This window comes from Nipponia nippon, unplaced genomic scaffold (assembly GCF_047370975.1).
Source record: "Nipponia nippon isolate SJK-2023a ecotype South Korea unplaced genomic scaffold, ASM4737097v1 scaffold_18, whole genome shotgun sequence".
NCBI classification, from domain to species: Eukaryota; Metazoa; Chordata; class Aves; order Pelecaniformes; family Threskiornithidae; genus Nipponia; species Nipponia nippon.
The window spans coordinates 5,955,506-5,969,234 of NW_028262334.1; the positions used below are offsets into that span (position 1 = coordinate 5,955,506).

Genomic DNA, 13,729 nt, shown 5'->3' on the forward strand with positions numbered 1-13,729 from the left:
CCGTTCTCCTGCTGGAAGCCCGCCTGTGCCATCACTCAGTTGCACTCAACTTCAAGAGCTACTATGAAAAAAGTTGCATGTATCTGACGATTGCCACTCATCCATTCCCAGGGAGAGTAAGACTGAGAAAGAGGGAGCACTTCTTTGTGCGGGCTGGCATTCAGTGGGCTCCAGAAAGCCTTCTGAACTTCTCCAAGAATTATTTACTGTTAGATTTTTAGGTGAGTTATTAAACTCCTTATTTCCCCCTCAGGTGAATAAGGGTTGTCTGCCTCAGGAAGGTGCAACGAGGGACTTGCTAAGATTATTCAGATTTTTTTTCAGAAGCAGAGGTGATCTTTGCCATGCAAAATCACATTATAGAACGAGAAAAGCTGGTTACAGGATATGTATAGTTCCTCCCTGGGATCTTCTCTGCTGTGTCTCACCCTATCTGTGTGTACATATGTGCGTATTTCAGCGGTCTGAGATACAACAGTTAAGAAGAGGCTCCCTAATACTTTTCTTTTTATTTGTTTGAAGAGCAGGACTCCATATAATGGAGGAAAATGAAAGATGTCATATTTACACCAGAACCATGACTGCTGCAAAATCTCAGTGTGTAGTTATTCACACCTATAGGACTGCTGGGGACCAAGCTACACTTCAAACTTGTTGGCTTCCATGTTTTTCTGCATATAGCAGTACTAAAAAAGAGTTGTTCTGTCACTCTCAGAAATTGAGAGGAGATCTTAGCACAGTTTCATCTGGATCTTTGAGCCTTCTTCCCTCAGACATGTGCAGACAAGGGAGATTTTAGTTTCTTTGCACTTATAGATGGATATGTGTGAATCCTGAAACGCTTTCACAAGCTAAAATAAATCTTTCCACATTAGCAGACACTTAGATGGAGATGTCACTCACATGGCATCTGTGTCTGTCCTACCTGCTTTTTATGTACAAAACACCATCCACAGAAGTAGCCTGGCCAACTTATTTCACCAAGAGCGTTTTCTTCCAAATCCTCATAGCTGGCTAGCAAGTAAATGTTGCTATTTAGGCTCTTGGGATTACAACAGTTTCTCATTTCCATATCTACTTGCAAATCTTCTGACAAAATTTATGAGCAAACATAATTTTCCAATGGATCAATGTAAGCTTCTTCCTCTTTTGCAGAACTTCTTAATAGACTGTGCGTACTGCAGAGCATGTTCCCTTGCAATATATTATTTCTTATACAATTTTAAAGTTCATCTACTTTAAGTAAATCTGGCTGTTTCAGCTAAAAGTTGTGTAGCCTTAGGGATTCTTTACCAGATGAGCAGATGATCTTTTTAACACCTTGAGTTTCTGACTTTCATATCTTTCATTAAATCAGTCTCCCTTTCATGATTTATATTTATGCCAATGCTCAATTCTATTACAACTCTCTCCTCTGCTTTCTCAATTTCTTCTATTATTCTTTTTGGGTCCATAATATCGTTTCAGTGGCTAACTCATAGGCTGTCACTTCACATTTATGAACTGAAACATGAATGTGCATTACTACTTTATTTTTATGAAAATCCATGATAACTAATGCACTGATTCAATTTCTACCAAGAAGCTTTATGTTTGGTTTCATGATATCTAGCCTCTAACCTCCATCCTGCCAAACAAACTTTTACATCTATATTTACATATTGGGATCCTTACAGTTCTTTTATCTCCCCATCCCAATGACTTCAGAAGCTATAATGGATTTAGGTGGGAGTTCAGTTAGAAACTGCTCTTTTCTCTATTTCAGGCTACATTTCATTTGAAAAGGAAAAACGTGACTCTCACAAATGAAAGACTTGATGTAACCCCCCAAAAGCCCCAGGCTAGCTAGAGAAGTATTTAGTGGAACAGACAATTAGACAGTGGGAGATCATGGTGGTGCCCCATTCCCTAGGAAGCTGGCATTCATTTTATACCAGTTTATATCCTTGTAACAAAACCACTCTCAGCAGTTTGCCTCTGTTTTACAGTGATACCAGTGCAGGCAGAATCGGATTATTTTCAGCAGGTTTTTCCCTTATTTTCCTTCTTTGATGAGCAGGGAGTATCTCCGAGCATCCTCAGAGATATACTCAGGTCAGTCTTGGGCCCCCGGCTCTGGCCCACCTGCACTCCTGTCATGGTATAAAGAGGAAAGAAAACATATGAGGCTTTTCCACTTACAGATAACTGGACTGGTCACTACAGTGTCAGCTTCTGACAAAAGAGCCAAGTTGGGGGTGTTTCCAGGAAAAGAAAACATACCAAACTCCAGAAAAGCCTGCCTGAGTGATGGTCTTACGATTTCGCTCATTAAAACTCAGGGCAGCCCTGAAGCACCCATGAAATCTGCTAGCAGCAAACTGATCTGCACAGGGACTAGGTTCCAGAAGACAGAAATGTGCCTCTCAATTCCAACCTGTGTGCTGCAGATACCAGGTGGATCTGAACAGAGCACTTTGCATCTAAAGCCTTTTCAAAAGGAAAATGTAACGATAGCTGAGTAGTAAGGCTGAGGATTCAGCAGAATTTTCTGTACTTACTGCAGCTGGCTGGTGGATGACAGTTTTTCTATTTTTGGGTTGGTGGACATCACCTGCTTACTGCCAGACCTTGCCAGGGATAGTTCAGATTTCATCCTGATCATGCACTTAAACCGATCTCTTGAATTATATTTTCCAATGTGTGCTCAACTCCCATTAGACTATACAACCTCAGTGACCTTAAATCACATTGACAACTTCAGCCTTACAATCCAGTTGTTTTTCTAATCATTCCTTGGATCCTTTCACTAAACAAAAACAGAGCAAATGACAGATCAGACAAAGCTAATTATTACCACATCTGGGGATATCCATTGTAAAATAAGGGGCAGCTTATGGCCCTAAAGGATTGACATCATCTTGACATATTATACCAACCTCTAGCAAAAGTATATGATTAAACATAATTGTTTAAACTAGAAAATTGTGAACAGCTGATCATTTCACCCTTGACAGTGTGTAAAGCAGATAACTCATCTTTTGCTCATGACTGAGTGGGAAAGAGACCACGACCCTTCCACGGTGGATCTCCCCTCCGCCAGCACAATAACAGATTGTTCTTCATTTGTTTCCTGCACTGCTGAGTGAAGGAAGCCCCCTCCCAGCTAATGTGCCTCTGGCATCATCTTCATTCATGTCCCTGAGTAATTTCTGATTTATTTTTCCTACAGTTTTTCTGTGTTGGGCACACTTCATGACATTTAATGTCTCATTATATGCACTCTGTTTTCTCAGAGCCTCAACAGCAACAAACCAACCAACCAGCCTATGAAGAAAACTCTTATCCGTAATTAGCCCTGCTGGAGACCAGACGATAACTGTCAGATCTGGATACTAAAAAGTACAGGATGAGGTTACCCATACCTACAGACAGCTTTCCTAGCAGCCTGAGCTCCAACGAAATAAATATCAATGAATGCAGCCCAGCTGAATCTACTTAGAGGAGAGAGAGCGGGAGATGAGATTAGACACTCGCATTGTTTAACCTGGGAACAAAGGGCAGAATTTGGAAAACTACTTGTCAAGGTGTCTTCAAAAATTAGTATAGTACATGCAACTGTATTGCCAGAGGGGCTGTTTCTTATCCCATCTGCAGGCCTCTGTGAAATCCTTGTGATGAAATTCTCAGCCCTAGGGAAACAGTTGCTTTCAAGATTTGTTACAAGCTTGAAACTTAGCTCAGCATCATCAAAATGTGTGAAGAACTTTCAAGGAAACATGGGCTGACGTATGGCTATGGCACTGAAACAGCTAAAATTGGCTCTGGCTGATCTTTGCTTTCAGCATTAAGCTGATGCCAAACTAAACCATCCAGTGACAGTGGGAGCTGTGCTGAGACAAAAAAATTTCCCAGTAAGGACTAGACTTTCTCTTCTTGTCGTCAAATAAAGTGCAGAGCAATCCCATTAACGACGCTGGGTTAACTCTGGATTTTCGATGGCAGAAATGAGATCCAATCATTAGCAGAAATGGTACGTGTGCATGTGAGACTGGCCCTGATTTTTTCTTTTAGTGATAGTCAAGAGCAATTAATCTAATGCTTACAGACAAGTCACAAAATGTAGTTTAGTACACATCTATTGTGCCTTTAGATGCCTAGTCACCAGGGCAAATGATGCTTTCCTTCATTACTGAAGTTGCACTTCTCCCTCTCTGGCTTTTAGTAGAATGAAATGGAGCATGTAATGGAACGTCACGTTCATAGGTTTCATTTTGGTGTCAGCTCCAGGTCTGCACAAAATCTCAAACACTACAACAGCTTTTCACATGCTCACAAATGCTAAAAGAAATTGCTGAAGGCACTCAAATCCCAAAGTCTGAAGAAGATGCCCTAAATATATTCAAACAAAAACCCTTTACAGTTGCAAAATAATTACCTGCTTGCAAATAATCAGGTTATTTTTAATAGTTATTATATAGAAGACATTACATAAGTTAGGAGAAAATATCAGCTTTCTGTAATACCCACCTGCTCTAAATACACTGTTACACTTTTAACTAAAATTGAAAAGCTGTTAAGAACAGTTTTTGTAGGTGCTTAGGTTTCTAATTCCCAATTAAAGTAATTGGATTTGAATGCTTAAACAGCCTCAAAAATCAGGCTTATGATCCAATAACCAGTTAAACAAGGCAATGCTGCAAAGTAAGGCTGGAACAGGAAAGTTGTACTGCATTTCTATGGACAGCTGATGTGGGAAAAGTAACAGTACTAACATCTCCTACAGACAAATACAACACCTGTGCCACATCCTAGAAAAGGCAATAGACCAGATCCCGTCACATGTGTAAAGCATGAGAACTATTACAGATCATTATTTTTGATACTGGACTCAGATAACTCCCTGTATTCTGACATCTCAAAGTACTTTTCAGATGTGTTTTACTTGTTTATCTTCTCACGCTCTTGGAAATCCTTCAGAAGTACTATGTCAATTTTATAGGTAACTGCAAAGAGAACAAGTAAATGGGTAGCCAAAAGTCATGATGGAAAACCAGGGAAGAGCTGGGAGCACAAGCCGGGACTACACTGCACTTGGCAGAATGAAACAATGCAAAAACATCTGCCTGCAAAACATACGCATTCTGAGATACTTAAGGACAGCAATTTATTTTTTATTTGATTATGCCACACCAAAAACATATCTAGAAAAGGATGAATTGGTCCTTCATAGGATACATTTGCTCTGCCAAAGCTTACCTAGCTCCCTAAGTGGAAGTTGAGCACTTCTGCGAATCTTAAATAAGGAACTGCAGGATGTAGACATGCAGCCAATGGTGCTTATGAGCCATTAGGATACCACTAGATATTTTATTGTCTGGAAGCTTTCAGAAAAGGTTAGCAATGGGACTGATATAAGAAGGTTAAAAAAAGGCAACCAAAGAGATTAGGTAAAGGCAGAAACACAGAGGAAAACATTTAAGACACGGCAAGCACAGAAAAATAGCCAAAGCAGCAGCAACAGACAGCACGGGACGGCTGGACAGCCACTACAGAGGAACTGCAGGAGGAGTGACAGATGAGGCTGCGTTAGGATGATGGGTGGGCTGGACATCACCAGCTGAATGTCAGTGACAACAGCAGCTAAGAGTCAAGCACTGGAGGGAGAAATATATCCAAAGGTGGACACGTCACCTCCCATACATTGCCTTTAGACTAATTTTCCTGCACATATATGGAAAGGAAGAGAGACATGAAAACCTCCTCTGTGGATACAGGTGTTTCACCATTACAGCTGCAGCAGGACATCGATCTGCAAGATTTCTTCGTGAATTTAGAAGTGCTATGAGCACACTCAGAAATTCAAGTACGCTCTCCATCGTACCAAAGGGAACTGTTCACCCTCTCAATTTGCATCTACATTTCTTCTCTCCTTATTAATTAATCCTTGGTCTGGTAATTACTGATCATGATTGTCTGTCTAAAACAGAATAGAAAAATAATTTGAAAATTACCCTATTTCAGTGGATCAGCCACAAAGGTCTGAAACTTACTTTGCCTAAGTCAATTCATTTAGCCTGTGGCCTGATGTACAAAGTCCTCGCCTTTTAAGCTTCAGGCAAAAAGAGTTATGTGCTTGCCTCAACAAGGTCCTAGCAAGTAATGCAAAATGGTCCAGACAGTGGATAAAAGGGAACAAATCTTCAGTCAGTAAACCTGCACAGACTCCGGTACATAAGAAATCTGGAAAAATTTCTAAATCCTTATTCAGCCACTAATATTTTATCATGACAGCCATTTTTATGGGCTGTGATTCAGTTAAATTTAACAGCAGTGCTTCCTAAAGAGTCTGTGCTCTGTCCTAGTTAGGGTTATGCATATTATTAACAAGCGTAATGATGATGCTTAGATAGTACATTTTATGCAAAGATCTCAAACCATTTTTCAAGGATTTAGTATTAATGCTCTTTATCTGTCAAGGTAATTCAGAACCATTTTACATCTTTTGTATGCGTCTATGCTGAGACAGATCAAATAAATGACATGCCAAAGATCACAATAGCACACCGATGTCACAGCTGAAAGCATACGCCAGAGCCCACACTATAACCAGCACATTTCAATGCAGCATCTGAAAACCCATCCAATGGGTAATCCAGTTGTTATCCAGTCTTATTAAGGCAGAGGCAAATGAAATGAAAACCAAGTGTCACACACGGTATGCAGACTGAGCCCTTATAAGAATCCGTAATGCCTAAAATCCCAACCCAGGTTTAACCACTAGAACATGCTTCCTTTCTTCATTACCAATGAAGAGGAGAGAACTGGACATGATTACAAGTCCCGGCTCATTATGTCCTTTCGACCTCTTAGCCTTCCTAACACTTGTAGGCTCTTTTTTTCCTTCATATATGTATGTCCTAAATAAGCCCCTTGTTCTTCCAATTGCCTCTGAGAACTCTAGGAGTCCCCCAAGTATCCCATAGCTCATATTCAGGATATTTCAGATCTGACCAGCAGTTTCTCTACTAACTCCAGATCACCAGACTCATCTTCAGCTAATATTAATCAATATAGTACTGATACAGTCACGAGATCTAAGCATATTTAAATCAGCTGAAAATACCTTGTTACATATATTTTTATTTTAATAAGACCAATCCCTTCCATAGCTAATACAACATCTGGACAGACCTGCAAATGATAAGCAAAAGCAAAGTCATTTATTGGCTATGCTGTATCTGATATGTCCAGAAAAACCCTAAATCATGCTGAGAAGACAGTCGTTTATATGGCATATTGTAACTTTTTACCGCGTGGTAACAAAGCAACACAGAGGTTTGTGTCATGATCTGGAGGATGGCTTAGAGCAGGCACAAAGAGCTATAAATACCACATCTTCTAAAAGAAAGTGGCAGACGGTCACTGGAACTGAAGAACACAGAGTTTTAAAGCTAAAGGGAACTTTTTAAGAGAAAGAATCACAACTTATAGTGATTAATGCAAGCTCCTGTTTTGGAGACAGGTGCTATTGGATGATCTGAGCCCAATTTAGCTTTCATTTATATCAGTGTAACATCATGTGCTTCAGTAATGCACTGCTGGCTTCGCCCGGTGGAAGAAAGAAGAGAACTAATTTCCTTTTGTATTCAGCTTGTCTGTTCCTTACTTTCTCGGCACTTTTTTCTAGAGATCAACCAATCTCTTTTCATTGAGATGATGGAGCGCTTCTCAGTACTGGGATTCAGTGTACAATGAGCTGGGTTTTAAAAGCAGCTAAAAAAAGTAAGGCCCCTAATCCCCTTTGAAAGGCAACATGATTTTGACATTCCTGCATGGGTAACTTTTGCCGTACAAATCTGACACTCAGAAATAGGTGAGCCACTTGGAAGATCTTCTTCACGATAGCTCCTGAGCATCTTCACTGGGGGGGATTCACAGGCACAGGGCCAGGATAAGCTTTTTGCATAGACGGTATCAGACTAATGATGTGACAGCATGGGAATGCCGGTGCAAAGCCATAATTTCACATGTCATTTAAGTGAATACACAATAGAAAGAAGCACTCCTGGCCACCTCTCACCCTCAGCTACTTATTCCCACTCCGATGTCACTTCTTTCCCAGTGCTGGCACAAGCATCGTGAGCATCTGAAATGAACTCAGTCAGGGAGCAGGGAGCTGAGGAGGCAGACAGCTCATTCACCAAAAAAAAAATATTGATTCATTTTCACTCAGCTGCACTCATGGCCAGCAGAAAGACAGGGATGGCAGCTCCATGTTAGTTAGTTTTAAACAGTCACAGAATTGCAGCTTAGCAATTCTTTAACACATTAGGGACATTCACTGGCCCCTTTTGGGTTCAGCAAATGACTAAATCCTCTCACTCAGATCCCCTTTGGCATCACTGTTTGGATATTCTTTAGATTTTCCCTCATTCTTTTTATGGATATAGACATATTCTTCCCAATAAAGGAACAGAAATACCCACAGAAAGAGATGATCATCCCTGGCTCTACAAGAAGACGTATTCTTTCCCGTTAGGCACAAAGTGACAGATTTCTGGGTATCTCCTGTAGAATTTTGCGCAAGTCTCAATTCAGGAATTATTTGGATTTTTCCATTACAGAGAAATTTTGTATCTTATAAGCTTATAGTCTTTCATAAATATAAAGAAACTGCAGTGAACAGCAACTGTAGCAGTCACACTGGGATTTTCAGTACGGATGATTACAAAAGGGCAAACAACTCCACAAAAACCTTGTTACTTCTCAAGATTCACATCAGGATGATGAATTGGCAGAATATGAAAGAGAGAAATCCAGTAACTTCAACAGCTTTAGGTGAGTTTCAGATGATTCCTGGGAGATGTGGGACTGTTATATCAGTTTTACATTCAGAACTCATCTTTGCCATGTCTGCTCTTCATACCAGGGAGAGATTAAAATTTTTCCTGCTCCCTTTATAACCAGCATCAACAGCACATGGCCTGAACTCAACAGTTATTATTACAACTTTTATTTCTGATAGTGCATTTTTCGGAGTTTGTCCTGTCTCCCGATTACTAGAGCAGATCAGAAAAAGTACTTTCTTTTTCACAGTTGCTTCATCCTAAGGTGAAAAGTTCAGAAAGATTCTGATGTCAGGAATACTGAAACTGAGTTGAAATGACAGGACATGATTTCATCATTTTCTGTCAAAACGAAATGTTTAGACATCGCAGAAAATAAAAACATCCATTTGCTGACTTAAATCAAATGTTTGTTTCAAGACAGATCAAAATTGTTTGGGATGGAATAAGGCAGTACAGCTGGTGAGAGAAAGCACATTATACTGTGGAAAACCATGTCATGAACTTGATCTTCACCAAACCCTCAAGGCAGAGATTTATCTTCCCATTATAAAATTCAGCCTATGCGACCATATTCTATGCAAGCATTCAATCTAGACAAAATCCCATTTGCTGATGGGAAAGTATTTTCTTTGATATCATTCAACAAACTACACTGATTACACCTGCTTTTTCCTTCTATTTGGGTCCTCTGAACCCTGAGCGACCAAAACCCATGCGACAACCTCACCTGAATGTGATATTGTGCCAAGTGTGTTGTTATCCCTTCTAATACAGTCCAAAGCGAACAGAACAAAGCAGATACCAACCCTTTGCCCGATCAGCGATAACTTCCTACCATGTAGCTGTGGGTGCAGCAGTCTGGCTCTGCAGCTCTACAGCGGCTTGATAAACAGCAAGCAGGACTACAGCATTACTGCTTCGCTCCTCACGCAAAGCCAGGAAGATGAGGCTCTGCAGAGGACAAGCACAAACGCCAGGCAATCGGGCCACAGCCAGAACTGGTTGTAAAGCTTTGGGAAACGGGAATTCAGAGCGACAGGCCACCCTGCAACATCTTGCACGGCCCCTGCACATGGGGGACAGTCCCACAGGTCTGTGGTAAGTCCTAGGTTGTGCAAAGGATATCAGTAGTAACAACCCTCCTTCTGCCCCTAGGAGTTTGGTTGTAATACAGACAAAAGTTAGTATGCCTGCCCTCCCGTTTGCATCCTTATCTGAGATCCCAGAAAAGTACAAGATTATAGAATCATAGAATCGTTAAGGTTGGAAAAGACCCTTAAGATCATTGAATCCAACCGTTAACCTATCACTGCCAAGCCCACCACTAAACCATGTCCTCAAGCACCACGTCTACCCTTCTTTTAAATACCTCCAGGGATGGAGACTCAACCCCTGCCCTGGGCAGCCCGTGCCAGTGCCTGACAGCCCTTTCAGTGAAGAAGTTTTTCCTAATATCCAACCTAAACTTCCCCTGGGCTCGGCTGTCCAGCCAGTTTTTAACCCAGCGCAGAGTGCACTTATCCAAGCCGTGAGCAGCCAGCTTCTCCAGGAGCATGCTGTGGGAGACAGTGTCAAAGGCCTTACTAAAGTCCAAGTAGACAACATCCACAGCCTTCCCCTCAACCACTAAGCGGGTCACCTTGTCTTAGAAGGAGACCAGATTGGTGAAGCAGGACATCCCTTTCATAAACCCATGCTGGCCCAAGATGCTCTAGAAGGAAATAAGCTAAAGGTATTTTGTTAGAAAAGCACGTAATTTTGCATAACACACAGATCTGGAATGGAGTCTTCTGCAAAATATACAGTGTGGTATAAAAAAGGGCCAGAGAAACGGTATCCTGTTCCCAGTGTTGGCACCATTCACTGTGTGACTTCTGGCAAGTGGCTTCTGGACAGAGCTGAGAATATATTGGAATTTTTAGTTAACTGATCAAACAAAATGAATCTAAAGGTTTTTTCATTTCAGGGCAACCAAAATGCAGTTTTTCAATTAACTCATCAAATTGAAAACCCAGAGCATTGGAAAGTGTTGCTTTGGAGACTTTTAGGCTTTGTTGAGCCTTGAAAAAATGGCCATTTTGAAATGGAAATGTCTTTTCAAAATGAAAGATTAAAAGATGCTGATTTTTCCTCTCTCCTCTCCTCCTTCTTGATTTAAATAACCTTGAGAATTTGATACATATTAACAACTCAACAAAAAAAAGTCTTCCAGTCACTCTTTTCCATGTGGGCAGTAGGAGTTTTATCATCTACTTCAATGGTCAGAACTTCTTTACAGCACTTTGAAATTCTCACCTTAACTTTTCTGTGCCTCCGATTCCTCATTTGTGAAACAGAGCCTATAACATGCTTCCATTTTTTGGCATGGTTACTCTGTCATGGTGGACCAAATAATTTCAGACAATCATTTGTCAATAATAATATTGTTTTAATGGACTAAATTCTGTCCTGACTTATTCAACCAAGTTCAAGTACATGCACTTTGGCAGAAAACAAAGTGCAGAATATGGTCTAGCTATTTAAAGTTCTTTGAAGTCCCAGATGAAAGAACCGAGTAATAAACGTGGCCCCTGAAACTGAAAGAAGGAGGAGGTATCCTCATTCTGCAAGGAAAATAAGCTTAAACTCATCATTAATCAGCACAAAAAAAATTAGGAATAAAAGCTAAGCCACAAAGATGTAATCAATCTGTTAGATGCTACATGACAGATGCGTTAAAAACCAGCAACAGTAAAGACACGAAGAAATGTAATCTTAATCTTTATATTTCAACAGGCATTTTAAGCAGACTTTTTCTTGCATTTTATATTCACTACTCTAATGCCCAGAGAACAGAAACTCTAATTACTGTTGCATGCTGAAGGCTGGTCAGTAATTATATATCTTTATCTTCATTAGATAAGATGCCTGTGAATAAAGCTTGGTCTGAAACAGAGCAGGTAAACTGAAAACTCAGAGACACATTTTCAATTAAGAGCTCACTTTAAACTGGCAACTCATTTTAATGCTGCTGAAACCTACCTCCCTACTGCGGAGGAGGGAACTCGAGTGGGATGTCTGCAGAAGCCCAGAATGTTTTGATCCCCAACTGGTGATTTCCTGCTTTGACATAGGGCCTGTCATTAGCATCGCTGTGCAAAGGTATGTATATTAATAATATTAAGCACGCAAGCCTTTATTGGTAGATTCATGTACTTACAATTAATGATAGATATACAGTTAAGCAGTACTACCCCTTTAACCTCTTTGCCAGGGTTGGAGCTGAGCATATTGTATACCACAAACCGTTGCAGATTTATATCAGCCAAAACCATTTCACAAATATCCCTTGAACACGCCAAATCATTCTGATAAACTAAAACTTCGGAAAACGAAACTGATTTTTAAAATACCTTCCAAATGATATATTTGCTTTCAAATTATTTTTTCCAGTTCTCTGAAAAAACTAAAATGTTAGTTAAAGAGTTAGTGAGTGAAGACTTAGTCCATTAACTTCCACAAAACAAGGCAAGGACCCCAAAATCTATATTTCTGTTTTTAAACCTAGATTCAGTCCATCAGTTTGCTATATTTGGAGATAGAGCAGATTCAAAAGGTCTTCACAGAAGTAAAAAAAAAAAAAAGTCTGGATTAAGACAGACAGAAAGACTTTTAATCAGAAAATACCAGCATGGTGGCTATTCAGGTAAATAGAAACCCTGAATGGATTCTAAAAGGGAAACATAAAAAATGCTGGACTTTTAAGTTGCTTGGATTTATCTTGTGTATGAGAAATTATCATGAAGTTTCTTAAAACAAGTCCAATGAGTGTAAACATTGCCATTTTTTGACAAAAAATTAAATTCTGTTTAGAGATGGCTCAAGGAAGAGCATGCAAACCCATACCCAGCTCTATTCTTTAATTACCCTGCTCCAAGTTGTCACTCCCTTAGTGACATGAAGTTACTGAACTTATAGGTATGTCTCAAACTCCCAACAGTTTCCCATATGACAGTAAGAACCAAGTACCTACACTCATCTTTGCCTATAAAAGCAAGAAACATCCACTAGGAAGAGTCTTTGTCAGCTAATGGGGCCCAGGGAGGCTTGCTTTGGAGCTAAACGCTACCCTCAGCTGTTTGAATCCAAAATAAAATGAACTAATGTAACAGGGAGACAGCTTAGCATTCCAGTCAGCTTTAGGCTAAGGCAAATTTCACAAAGGCCGAGTCCTCAATATGGTACAGTTCACAAAAGTTAATGGGATAACAGTGATTTCCAGCAGCTGGAAGGGTAGCCTGTAGTATTTGTAATCGCTGGTTTTGTGACATGCTGGTTATGTTAAAAAAATTCAATTTTAACTTTTATTTGTAGCAATGTCTCTCGTTTCCTCTTCTCAAGTGACAACCACAGGTAAGTTTGTGAAAAGATAAAAGCTGCTGTAGACAAGCCAACTTTTCTGTCACTATACTGGAATACTTTCCACCATATTTCCCACAATAACCACTGCTGACTGTGTTCTTCCATTACCATTAATGTGTGTTAACCATTAAGCAAGCTGACTAGGAATATACAGGACTTTTTACAAGCTTTTAGTGGTAATATTGGTACAAGCTGAAAGCCTTCAAGAAGCAGCAATTTTCTTGAGCGTCCAGTCTGATCCTAAGATTTCAGTAATAAAAAGACACTTGAATGCATTCCTGCAAGCTCTCTCCTCACCACTGGCTAGGAAAGTACACGCTGTGAGTCAAAACTACGAGTCGCATATATTATTGCCTGCCATTTATCTTTCAAGGAAGTTTAGGCTATAGAGCTGTTGTACAGAGTAAATCCACTGGTCAAGTGTCTTATCCAGCAGTTCCTAGTCCATGATTGGTGGCCAGTGTTTCCTGTGAGACACCCTAGCAGCAACTGTGACC

The 13,729-nt window shown here is 40.2% G+C and overlaps 1 protein-coding gene across 3 annotated transcripts in view; it reads right to left on the reverse strand.

Moving 5' to 3' along the window:
• The window catches only part of TMEM132D (transmembrane protein 132D), a 279,666-nt gene that overhangs the window by 29,286 nt on the left and 236,651 nt on the right, over positions 1–13,729 (reverse strand). The window lies entirely within an intron of this gene.